The 12,831-nt window shown below is 35.9% G+C and overlaps 1 protein-coding gene across 1 annotated transcript in view; it reads left to right on the forward strand.

Annotated features, from left to right (window-relative positions):
* Nucleotides 1–2,259: 2,259 nt before the first annotated feature.
* LOC140245596 (uncharacterized) overlaps nt 2,260–12,831 on the forward strand; it is a 68,723-nt gene continuing 58,151 nt past the window's right edge. Inside the window, exons 1-4 of the mRNA XM_072325160.1 lie at nt 2,260–2,376; nt 4,063–4,358; nt 8,542–8,608; nt 10,990–11,543. The gene's annotated coding sequence lies outside the window, so the exon portion shown is untranslated. The remainder of the gene's footprint in view (nt 2,377–4,062; nt 4,359–8,541; nt 8,609–10,989; nt 11,544–12,831) is intronic.

Here is a 12,831-nt window from a genome sequence, read left to right on the forward strand (position 1 = left end):
AGTATATCTCTCCCCATGTTGGTCCAATGGTAGAGAGAAGTTCTTAAAGACACTATCTTAACCTTTGTGTACAAAGAGATATGTATTATACACATTTCATATGAAATATTGGTGAATTAAAGTTTTTATGTAAGAAAGAAATCAATGTCAATTTGTTGCTTGTGTTTTTTATTTTGTTCATTTGACCATCTCAAAAAGATATATACACTGTATGTACATTTTATTTGTACATTGTTTTAATCTGCATTGTTTCATCACAGATGAATGTGATAGTTTAAAATGCATTCTGATTCTTTAGATTTACTTTGCTTCATACAGTACAGTTTTCATACAATGGAGTTTGTTCGCAAAAACCGATAAGTCCATATTTGCCAAATGGAGATATTTGCGATTAAAGGTCAAGAAAAATAAAGAGAATAATAAGAAAATTTTTCTTCTTTTGACCATAACTTCAAAAATGTACCTTCATATGTAGTGACCAATATATCATTTAAAAGGTATTATTTTGTACTTTATGACAGAGACTGTACTTCAAAATCTTCAAAAATGGACGTACCGGTTTTTGCAAACAAACTCTTCAATTGTCACTGTCACTGTCATTGTCACTGTGCAGTTGCATACAACATTCTACAAGTTGCCCTGAATGAAGAATGAAAATAGAAATGAATATAATGGGAGAAGATTCAACATATTATCCAGACTTACACTGTGGACATTGCAAAATTTGGTGTAATTTCACTTGTTTTCATGGAGTAGTGACCGTGGCAGCAGCCTCATATTATGCAAGTTAGCTGGGGAAGTGATGCTATCAACTCGCATATTCTTTCATTGATTTGTGCACAAAATTATCATCAAAATTATTTTCAGAGGATATCTTAGCAACTACCCATGAAGTTATTGCTAGTTTTTTTATTTTGTAACACACACATACAATTGTACAAAATATGTACATTTTTCATATTTATTTCTCATAAAAGATTATGGTGTGTACAATATTATGTTTTAGTCAAAAGAATACATAAAATGTCCCAGTGATATCACTCACTCATCTAATGTACACATGTGTTTGTTGCCTTGTATCACTAAGTACTCTAATATTAGAAACATAACATTGCTGGGGTGATAAGACCTTGCATCTCAAATTTTGGTGAAAATTGCTTTTTTAGTTTATTTGCTGGATACTAGTAATCAATCAAGCGAAGTCTTGTCTCGAAGCCTATGAGAAACAGGCATGCTGAATTTGCTGTTACTGAAGATAAGATTGCACACTCAAGCAGCTTCTTCTATATCTTCAGTTTCTCTGCAAAATAACTATTTTCTTCATTCAGTAAAATACATTAGAAAAACATAATATAGTGGTATGTTATTTTCCACCAGAAAGGTGGAGAAAAAACATAATGAGGAGGAGAAGAAGAAGAAGAAGAAGAAGAAGAAAAAAAAAAAAGAAAAACCAACAAACAGCCCTTCCACGTCCTAGATCTAATTTCAAAGAGAAAATAATATGCCACTAAATCCAAGGTTTTGAAAAGTTCTAATGCTTCAATACGGGATTTCAAATCAATGGGCTATTGATACCACAAGTTACATCATATCATTCTTTTCTTGACCAAAAAAGTACAGTGGAATGTATAGTTGCAACCATATCAGTAAAAAAAAAAAAAATAAATAACAATGGACAAGATGATGATGTCATACTTGCACACACACACACATACACACACACACACATACACACGAATCTCGTTTTATTGTGAGTAATATGACAACTACAACCCCTTTCCTGAAAAGATCAGTGTTTGCAGTTATTGGAGACTGCCATAGTGTAATGCTAAGTCAAGGATACAAAATCCTTGCTAACTTCTATCATCAATTTTTTATTTAACGCTGACTTGAGCATGGTGTAAAATAGAATACCAAAGCACATAATTCTCTTGTGAATTGAAGGCTCCTTTTTCTTGCTTAAGTAAGTGCCCTGTCGGCTTCATTCATAGCAATCATTGCTACTAGGTCTAGTATTCAAGTTGATAAACATTTTTTTATAAATATTTCCCCTCCTTTCTCAACAGCGCCATCTCAAACCGCGATGGGCAGATGAATAATGATTTAAAGGGTCATGAATATGCAAATTTCTATGAAATTAGCGCGCGCCTACACCTACGTCACAGCACACACATGTGTTGTGTGCATAATCTAGCTTCGACGATCGGCGTGGGTTCGGCGAAAAATTACATGCACTACCCTCCAGTATGGAACTGTGGAAAAGCGCGATGGAAAGTGGTATGTTTTGGTGAAATAAGACGAAATTCCATTGTATTTCTCTACGGAAATTGATCATCAGATATTCATGAACTTGACTGGGGAAGCGAACTGATAAAGGTATGTACGTATATTTCTTTAAAACACGACGCCGAACACCTTTCCGATCGGAGAGCGTGAGGATACTGTTTTGCGTGTGCGCATACCATCGATGCTGATGCTGTGTATGAAAAGTCCTGTAGCATGTTGTGTACGTAGGCTAGGCCGCTTCGCCGGGCCGAATGGCTTCTGACGTTCTGTCGAATGAATGAAACTGGCTTCGGCCTTCGCGGCCAGGTAGTTTGTGCCAGTTAAACTCAACTCTGTCGAAATTTCACGAATACCTGAAATGTTCCGATTGTTGAATAAGCATTTCTACTTCTCAACCAACAGTATAAAATGTGAATTGATACAATAACAAAACCATTTATTTCTCATAAATTAGCTATTGTTTTCTAGCGGGGGGGGGGGGGGGGGAGGTTCTCAGAACTGTATTGTTACAACGTTAGAGACCCAATGTATGTTAAAGGCCTTGATCTTAGTGTTAATATTTCTGTACATTGATTGACATTCCATTTAACCCAGTTCAAGAGGCAATACTGACATTGTTAGTGTTGAGAGAGATAATTTTTTTGTATTTTTTAAAGATTTTTATTTATTCATTTTTCCTGCTGTGTTGACTTAGAAATTTAGGCCTACTGAACTTAAAGATTATTACAAGCTGTCTGCATCTGTGACATGTTATCTCCAACCGCACCAGCGACCCCAACCCGTACTGGTTATAAACGTACACTCTATAGTATTACAGCGCCCTGCGCCGGGGTTAGTTAACTACTGGAGTGTAACGTTTACTGGTATAGGTTCTACATAAATACTAGGTAAACCAAATTCTACTGGAATTAAAGGCAATTTGCTGAATTAAAAAAAAAAAGAAGAAAAGATTCTTGAGTAGCTATGTGAGTAGGCAACATTTGCCTCTAACTAACTGTTAGGTAGACATCTCTAAATCAACATTAGCAGTGCAGCGTTTTAGAATTATCAATTCAAATTGTTCAGTGTTTTATTACTGTTTGATACGCAAATGTTGATACTTTCAAAAATTCTATTTAATCAATAGTATGCGAGGACCATGGTATGATGTTATTGAAATAAAATTACTAGGATGCCTAGAAAATGACTAGGATGCATGGCTAGAGTATAGTAGAGGTAGATCTATAGAAAAATAAAACCGTGGCTGAAAGTCCACTTAAACAACATTATTCTTTACAGACATTTCCAGAGTGCAACTGGCATCTAAAAGCAAAAAAAAATTATTATGCTGTATAAAAACTGTATTTGAAGGCATTATTTTTTGTTTTTTGTTTTTCCAGTTCCAATAACCGAGGAATGGATACCGTGGTAATAAACCATAGTGAAATCCTAATCCTCGGGTACTAACAGTGCGAATGTGATTTAGAGGGGTTAGACTGTATCACTATCAGATTCCTATTCAATGTTCACTTACTACGTTATTAACTGTATGGGGTATGTGAAATAACCCTTACTAGTCATGTGGATGTAGGCCTATCTATGAAGGTCTATGATACTGACTATACGCTTGCTATACGTAATACAGATATATCTTATCGTAGCTTGTTATTTGACTGGTTAAAGGGCCTCTTGTGGTAAACCCTAGATATTTTAGGATGACATGAAAGTCAAGTGTTCTAATTTGATCATGCAGGATGGTTTCCCTTCATCTCATCTACACTGAAATCTTTTTACCAGAAGGCCGTTTACTTTTGCTATCGATGGGCGCTGGCTGGACGCAGGGACTCTGATCTAGGATGATGCACACCACTCTGTGGATCTTCTGACAGCTAGCCTCGCCTGCTTGGATCCCTGGATTCATCTTTGCAACTGTTCCCATCATCATCATCATCATTATCATCATTGCCGTCATCAGTATCATCTTCTTTATCAGGGTGTCATCTCGAGGAACATCATTTCTCAAGTCATCTTTCCACCGCCAGACGTTTGGAAAGACGCCTGCTTTCATCTCTGATTAAGTCAGATCTTTCCAGGTACAGTATTTAAAATGAGTGAGTGTATATCCCTCTGGACAGAACTGGGTGTCTATATGGTATGCCATGACAATCCAGAGATTCGTTGGTTTTCTCCAAATGACATATTAAATTACCTTCTCTGTATATAGTGTGTTGGTGAGGAATTTCATTTGATTGTTGTGTCATATATGCTGAGATAATGGTATTAATGAAAATACAAAATTGTAGATCTAAGTGGTACAATTATAGATCTCCAAAGTTGCTACCAAATTACAATCTCTTTGTTGTTGTATTTTTTTTCTTGTTCTGAACCATGCAGTTTTATAGCCAGCAATCTAAGACACTTCATGCATTACATGCAAAAAACTACATTAATCTTTTGCGGTGGTCATGAGTTGGAAATATGTTTTGATTGCCCAGCCCAACAATACAAATGATTCAAGAGGGAAACTGTCTTTCCAAAATGAAATCTGTGATTTTTTATTTATTTATTCATTTATTTATTTATTTTATGTTATTTTATTTATTTATTTATTTATTTATTTATTTATTTATTTATTTATTTATTTATTTATTTATTTATTTATTTATTTATTTATTTATTTTTTTTTTTTGGGGGGGGGGGGGAGGGGGTCTAAAAGTCTCAAAATGAGATAGCTTGTGAATTGTACATATTATATATGGCAAATAGTTTGACTCAGATTTGTGGCTGACCTGTCAAATCTTGACATAATTTTGCTCTACACAAATTTAAATTATCATCTTTTATAAAATTGGCTTAAATAGAATCTCTGCAATCTGATTGGTCTGTTATCATGCATGGATTTTTACTGAGCCACACCGAGCCATGTGTTCGGTAAAATCTTAAACACATGGCTCAAGCCTTGTATAGTGGTGTAGGTGTTCCAGACGCACGATGGGGAAAAAGTTGAATTTCATGAATTTAGTGGTCCAATGATACACTGTAAAATGAATGATGCACAGGCCTATTTCGTGGATGGGTGAGAATTTAACGCTCTCTTTAACTTTGGAACCAGTCCTTAAAATCACTCGCTGTGCTCGTGGGTTTAAACAGTGCGAAAGTTAAGCTTGTGCATCTAGTTCTCACTGATCCACTCTGTCCTGTGCATCATTTGTATACTGAGGCTCATAAAATTCTTCTGCATATCCCATTCATAGACGATTAGATGGAATTAATTCTTGAAGTCTGCCCAAAGTCAGAGGAAAAAAAAATAGGTTTAAAGAAATGCTAATAACTGTCATCTTTTGAAAGTGTGGTGCACATTTGATCTGCAATAAAAATACAAAATGTATATTTCAAATAGTAATGTTTACATTTTTATGGAAGAAAGCTGCCACAGCAAATTGTGATGCGGTACCAAGAAAATCATTCCCTGACAGCGAATTATATTCTACGCTCGAAAAAGAAAGTAAACACTTTTCAAGTTCATATTTCTCATAGAATATTTGGCTACATATTTATGTTTTATGTACCACGTTAAAGGTATTTTAATTGGCTGTCAACCTGGTAGGTCAATAAAAATGGAAACTTAGTTATGCATGAGTGAACACATTAGTTTTTCTCTTCCAAGGCACATAAGTAAGAATTGCAAAAATGTTGTCATTCATGTGTATGTGCTCTTCCATACACTTTTATATCGAGAACAAAAGACAAATTTAACACAATAAGAAACAAATGTTAACATACAAAAATCAACCTAGATGATCTCTGTTTTGTCTTTATAGCCCACAAGGATAAAAAAGGCAAAAAAATAAAAGAGGAAAATGAAGAATCTTCTGTCAAATCCTAATTCAAATGACATTATAGAGAAGAAGCAGTATTAACAAAACTGGTAGAAATGTGAAATTTTATTTCAGATTGAGGCAATTCAAAATGATATTTGGTTCTTCAATTTGTCTCATTAATTCTTAAATTCCTGAATTAAAAGAATGAAATAAAGACATTCTGTCTCTTTTATCACCTTTGCTGCTTACTGGCTTTGTCAGTAGGGAGCTAAAAATAGCCCAGTACGCGTAGTGAAAAACTCAGGCGACGCAAGCTAAAAATAGATCGACTTGACGCGCGCTTCTGCGCATGCTCAGAACATGTTTTTTTTTCCTCTGAACGTCCGCGCGTCTAAAATCTAAAGCTCCCTATTTAAAGTTTGAGTTGACAGAAAAATTTTATATTCCCCCTTAGTTTCCCAATTTGTGTTTTTTTCAGGATATAAAGAGAAACAATGGAACGGAAGCTTTTTTTTTTTTTTTTTGCTAATCTTTCATGTCTCTCATTGTTTTAGATTGGCCTTTTGTTATCATTGCTATCTTGAAGGCAATTGCAAATGGTGGCAAAATGTCAATTTCTGCAGTATATACTTATGTGCCTTGGAGGAAAAAAAAAAAAAAATTGTGTTCACTTACAAGTGTATGTATAAGATATTCCTTTGTATCAACCTACCAGTTTGATAGCCAATTAAATAGCCTTTAATATGATATATATGACACAATGATTCTTATCAAAATTTTGTTTGAAAAAATATGTTCTGGAAAAAGTGTTAACTTTCTTCTTTTTTTTTTTTTACTGAATGTAAATTATACTCATGCTTTAACAGGAACAATAGCATATTCGTACTGAAAGTTGATGCTGTACCACATGTAGTATAGTGTACTGTTATGTAGCTGATAACATCTGAACAGAGCTCTGTATTTATGTAAATGTGTCGGGGCTACATGTTAACATATTGTATTTGGTGTTAATTCAAGTTCAAGTTCAAATGTATTTTGTTTTTTCACAATAAAATAATATATAAATTTATTTCTTTGAATTGCAAGTATAGCACTTCGCGAATTGGGACTTGAATGACAATTGCACACGTTTTTGAATTCCTGACCGAGAACATACATGTAACCACACAGATGGAACGGGAAAGAAGCATTATCCCTGGCAAGACAAAATTTAAAGATTTTCCACCTTGGGCGAGAGATATATGCAATACATTTGTGTCTTGGAATGCAATGTAGCTGATAATTTTGCTATTATGGGTCAACTTCTGAAGTTATTGCCTGTATGCAAATACACTGAAATATTCAACATGCAAAGTAATCTTGTGCTTTTAGAGGTACCACTTGGTAGACAAGCTATGCCTTCAGGGTCTGATTAGATGTGTTTTGGCATGTGTTTATATCTCTTTTTATGCATTCAATTTTTCATTATTCAGTGCTTCTTGCTTTGATGATTTACATTGAAGAGAAATTGAAGAAAAGGGCTCATGAAATGACTGCTTACAATTTGTTCAATATTCTACATCGTATGTCTCTTATAATCAAAGAGCCCTCCAATCTGTGGGCTTCTGATGCCTATCTGAAACTTTCATTGTGTTTTGTTGTCTACCATAGTTTGCAGTTGGCAGAAAACTTTAAGTTCATGAGTAACGATGCCCTAGTGTTACTGCCCTGGGTACAACTCGAAAATTGTTTGCTTTCTACATAGTATGACACTGCTGTACTCTAGAGCTCTGAGATGAGGGATGAGAAAAACCTGTCTCATTGAATGTAGGGTTAGTGGTTTTCAATGGGAGGTGTGGCGCCCAAACATACCAGCTTGAGTACAATCAATGGGTTCTCTTGTGCAGAACCCTATTCTGGGTTTTGCAGTGAAAATGAATGCACTATTCTAAAAGTATCAGATGTCTGCCTCTTTGCCCATTGTGATGGCTCGTAATTTATTTTGTGCCATTCATAATTTTTTGTTACAAACAACTGCAGATCTGAGATGCCTATTTTTCCCCCTAAAAATTGAGTACCCTGTCACAGGCCTTCAAATGGGGTGCATGTACAAATTGTACACTGTAAAATACTTCCAAATAAGCTGCATTCACAGCATTTGTACATACTTGTGTGAATAAAAGGTTCATATAAAGTGCACTGGTACCAGAATTGAGTAGATTTGATCATAATGCAAAAGTATGTAATTCATGTAGATTGCAGGTTTACCATACTTTTTGTCTGAAATGCATCCTGTCATTTTTGTTTTGAAATTTTAACATGTATTAACTCCAGTGCATATAAATTATGTACAGTTTAATCTCTACCACAATTTTTGTCTACTGGTACTTGCTGTCCATATACTGTACTTCTGTCATTCCATGTACTGAGCATTCTGTTATAAAAAAAAGATGACCTTATCACAATTTCTATTCAGATTTTAGACTCTGCCTCGCTGGAATTATGTGCAGCTAACTTTTATGGGAAATGTTCACTGCTGGAAGGTACGTATTGAATCGTCGCATGCAAAATTTTAATAGCGCAATAATTTGTATTTACTATGATCTCTCTTTTTTTGTTAGCAAGTAAGTCATAATGATCACATGATTTTGTGTCTTACTTTTAACTTGTTTTACATTATGATTGCAATGATCAGTGGTATGTTTGCTGTAAAAATACATTGCATAATGGTGTGGATGTAAAAAAAAATTGCAGCCAAAATTTGACCCTCTACATGCCACATTTGCACATGGAATTTGGTGTAATTTTTTTTTTTTGTTTTTTGTTTTTTTTTGTTACCAGTCACTCTAGTTTTGAACAGTGTTTAAAAACAGATAAGCAGAAAGATACATGTATATTGTATTTTAATTGGAGTATAATTTCTTGTCAGTATTTGTTTAAATTGTATCATTTTTGATTACTTGCCTCACAATCGGGTCTGTGAATGTTTAAAAAATAAGGTTTTTGCTTTATATGACAGCTCATCCAGCGGTCCCAACACCAAAACTTTAAAAATTCATAACTTTTGCATCAATTGTCCGATTTTCCTCAAACTTTCACTGATCAATGTGTTCTACTAATGTTGCTGACCGCACTTTCACTCAATCCACATTGCTCTTTGGGTTTGGGTTTCCCTTAAGTACATTGTATAAGGGTAAAACTTGAATTTAAATGTGCTGCTTATTATGGATTGTCTCCAGCATACTGCTTATTTTTCTTGAAAATGTGGCACTGCATAACATAAAAAAAAAAAAAAAAAGATTACCAGACTTGCCATGTGAATGGCAAACTCGACCTGTGTCAGGCTTCATACATTTACTATTCATGTATATCGTAGCTGTTGGGTGTCAATACCAAGGTCGTTACTGACAGCACCAGTAGTGAACAGGTTGCATGCTGGTAGTCTGTTTTTTCAGTTGTTTTGTTTTTGTTTTTCTCTCTGTAGCAGCACGGCATAATGTTCTGCGGGCACCAAGGATTTCCATTATGTGTCAGTCTGTCACTCATCATACCCACACTTTTTTTTAAAAGCATTACCAGTTTGCATTCTTTACATTATGGCCTCTCATTGCGAATCATTATTCAAGTTAGCATATTAATGCTTCTCCAACAGAACGAAGCCTACAAAAAAATACATTATGAAAAAACTTTTGTATTGTTCCCCTTTACATTAAACATAGTTTTTGGTGAACTGCTGAACCATATTTTCAAACATGCTGAAACAAACAGGAAGAAAAAGACGCAATCACCAGACCCTTGTGCATGCAAGTGTAGTGGTAGAAGGCATCTTGTCTTTAAGATGTTCTCCTTGAGTCATCCTTAAGGTACTCTAAATACATGTACTAAAGATGTTTGAGCAAAGGGGCAGGAATAGTACATGTACATAAAGTATACAAACTTCAGCAAAATGTTCCTTGTGAGGGATGTTAAAGGTTATCTCATCAATGGCATCTTTGAGGCTATTTTGATCACGTTTACCATGATAGTATTGATGATCTTTTATTATGGTAATTACTACACACTTCCCCGTCTTTTCAATGATATTCTGTTTTGCAGTTATGTTTAATCCATTGTAGTATTCATTAGCAAAATGTGAGGAAGAAAGTCCTATGTATCGTACTTTACAATTGATGAAGGTGTCGCTTAGCATGAAGACATCTTCTGTGAGGGGGAAAAAAATGCTACAGAAGGGGAAACTAACGTTGTGCATCGTGTTTAGCTAATCATAATGAGAAATACTCTTTCCCTTGGCCTGTTTCTATGGTATAATATGGCAAATTTTATTTGTAATGCATTCTGGAAGAGCTTTGTCTAGTGCTGTACACTGAGAAAATGTCTGTTATTACTATTATTGTTTAAATTCAGAAATATTTTCTGTAGATCAAAATTTCATTATCATGAAAGTGTGAAATGTAGAGGTCCGGGGGGGGGGGGGGGGGGGATGCACATAATTAACCCAAACTTGAAAATTTCATAGTGAATTAATCATCTGATTATCTTTGTACTACACTGTATCACTTATGTAAAACTGTACATAAGTCACAGCACACACTTACCAATGAATGTCATGTTTATTCTTCATTGTTGTAAAACATACATGTACACACATGCAACACACACACACACACACACACACACACACACACACACACACACACACATTCACATTGACAAAAGAATAAGGCAATAAGGCAATGCTGGTTGTGGACAGCAGTAGTAACCATATACAGGGAAGATCTTCCTTAAGGTATAACATCGTAACACTTCATGTTGATAATGGAAAAAAAAGCAGTAACTAGAAACTCCCATCCATGTGAAATTTAAGTACTATTTGAGTGATCTATTTGATGTTGCTGAATACAGGTCCTCCAAATCTTTGCTGCAGGAAATTTGTAGCACTCTAAGCTTGCAGTGGTGTCCTGGCAGTGTTTGGATTTAAACGGTGGTGGACAGTGACGGGTGTCTCTCCATTGAATCGTCGCATCATTCGCATTCATCCTTGGAAGTTGGGAGGGGACAACTGTGACCGCAGAGATCCTTGCTACCAGTGACGACCTACTGCTTCCACTCGGAAACAGCCAGAAGCATCCGACAGCCAGCAGTGAGATTCTACCAGTGCCAGTCGACTGCAACCGTTTCACCTGCCGTATGAGGTGACAACCTTTGCACAACTACGCCCCGAGCAGGAGTTAGTCCTTTGGCAGCCTTTTGGCAACATCCACAGTTTTCGCAGGCAATTTGTGCTCAGTGGGCGCAACATCCCCGAGGTGTGGTGGAAAGTATTCCAAGGCCAGCATCTTTGCACTGAATCCGCGACAGCTGACGGAAAAAGGTCTACATCGTGACAGCCATTTCACAACCTTCAGCCCAAACTTGGATCGAGCTACAGGTGTGGACTTGGATTTTTGGATCATCTAAACTCTGGGGAAACTCTGCAAGGTAAATTGCACCTTTTATTAATTTATTATTTTTTGCTCCACTAATGTAGCTGTAGCAGTATGAGGGTCAGTAGAAATCTAACAAACAACATGAAGGAGGATCCTGAGGAGGAATGTGAGGAGGGCATCCATTGCCATGGCGATTCGACGAGAACACCGCTGTCAACAGCTGCAAGGACTTCAGATTTTGCAACTTTGATTTTCACTTTTTTATTTTTCCTTTTTAAGACTTTGAAATGACTGTCACGACCTTGCCTTTGTGTAACTTTTACTACTCCGTCAATGCACTATCCACCAAGAGGATGAAACCTAGTGTTGAAACTTCAGAATATTGTTGTACAAATACCTGTAAATACTTGACATCTTATTTTGATGTCCGCGTAATGACCCCTCATTATTTTTTTTTTTGTTCCAATTTTCCCTTTGTCCCTTGATAGACTGCACCTCTTCTTGGATGTGTGGATATCACCATTTGTTCTATACCACCACAGACCTCCCAACCATTCTTAGTTTGGAGAAAGAATCTGAATCCTGACCATTCCCAGCTCTTGTTTCCATAGGGTTTTCCTGTTTTTCTTGATAACTTTGCTACACACTCCTATGGGAACTGCTCTTTCTTTCGTACTTTTGAGTCAAATCCCTATTCTTCAGAAAGGTTGGGAGGTCTGCCACCGTCTTTGTGCATAATATGATCGTTGGTTTACTGCCCTGGCTTTATCTAATCGCCGTGTGACTGGCAGATTGTAAGATAGAACCATGGTAACTTCTTTGAAGGGTGGCATGACCATAGCATCCCATGACTGATCACTTTGTAGTTTGTCATTGATAGAGAGTTTTACTTTTGACCTGGATTTGTAAGGAATCCACAAATATTCTTCAGTTTTTGGTTTTTTTTTGTATTATATTTTTTTTTTTTTACCATGGACTCAGTGATCAATATAAAAGTCACCTTTATAGATAGCTTTTTCTTCTGTGTGTGCCCTTGTATGAATATGATTGCTGTAATAATTATACCCTGTCCAACCACACAAACTGCCATCAGGATTTGTCAGATCATGAGGAATACCATGTCTTCGTATCATATCTGCTATTATCATGGTAACTTTTGGTTTCAGTACTTTTGTGTGTCTTTCTTTTTCCCTGGAAAATTACACTGTACCGTGTAGTGAGCACTGCAGAAGGCCTCAAATCTACATTGTATGTATTGCTATTTAGTTTAAGACAGTCAAAACTTGTAGAAGTTTAATTGTTCTGTCATTGTACATGTAGGCTGGGGATAATATATTCAA

This window comes from Diadema setosum, chromosome 22, assembly GCF_964275005.1.
Source record: "Diadema setosum chromosome 22, eeDiaSeto1, whole genome shotgun sequence".
NCBI classification, from domain to species: Eukaryota; Metazoa; Echinodermata; class Echinoidea; order Diadematoida; family Diadematidae; genus Diadema; species Diadema setosum.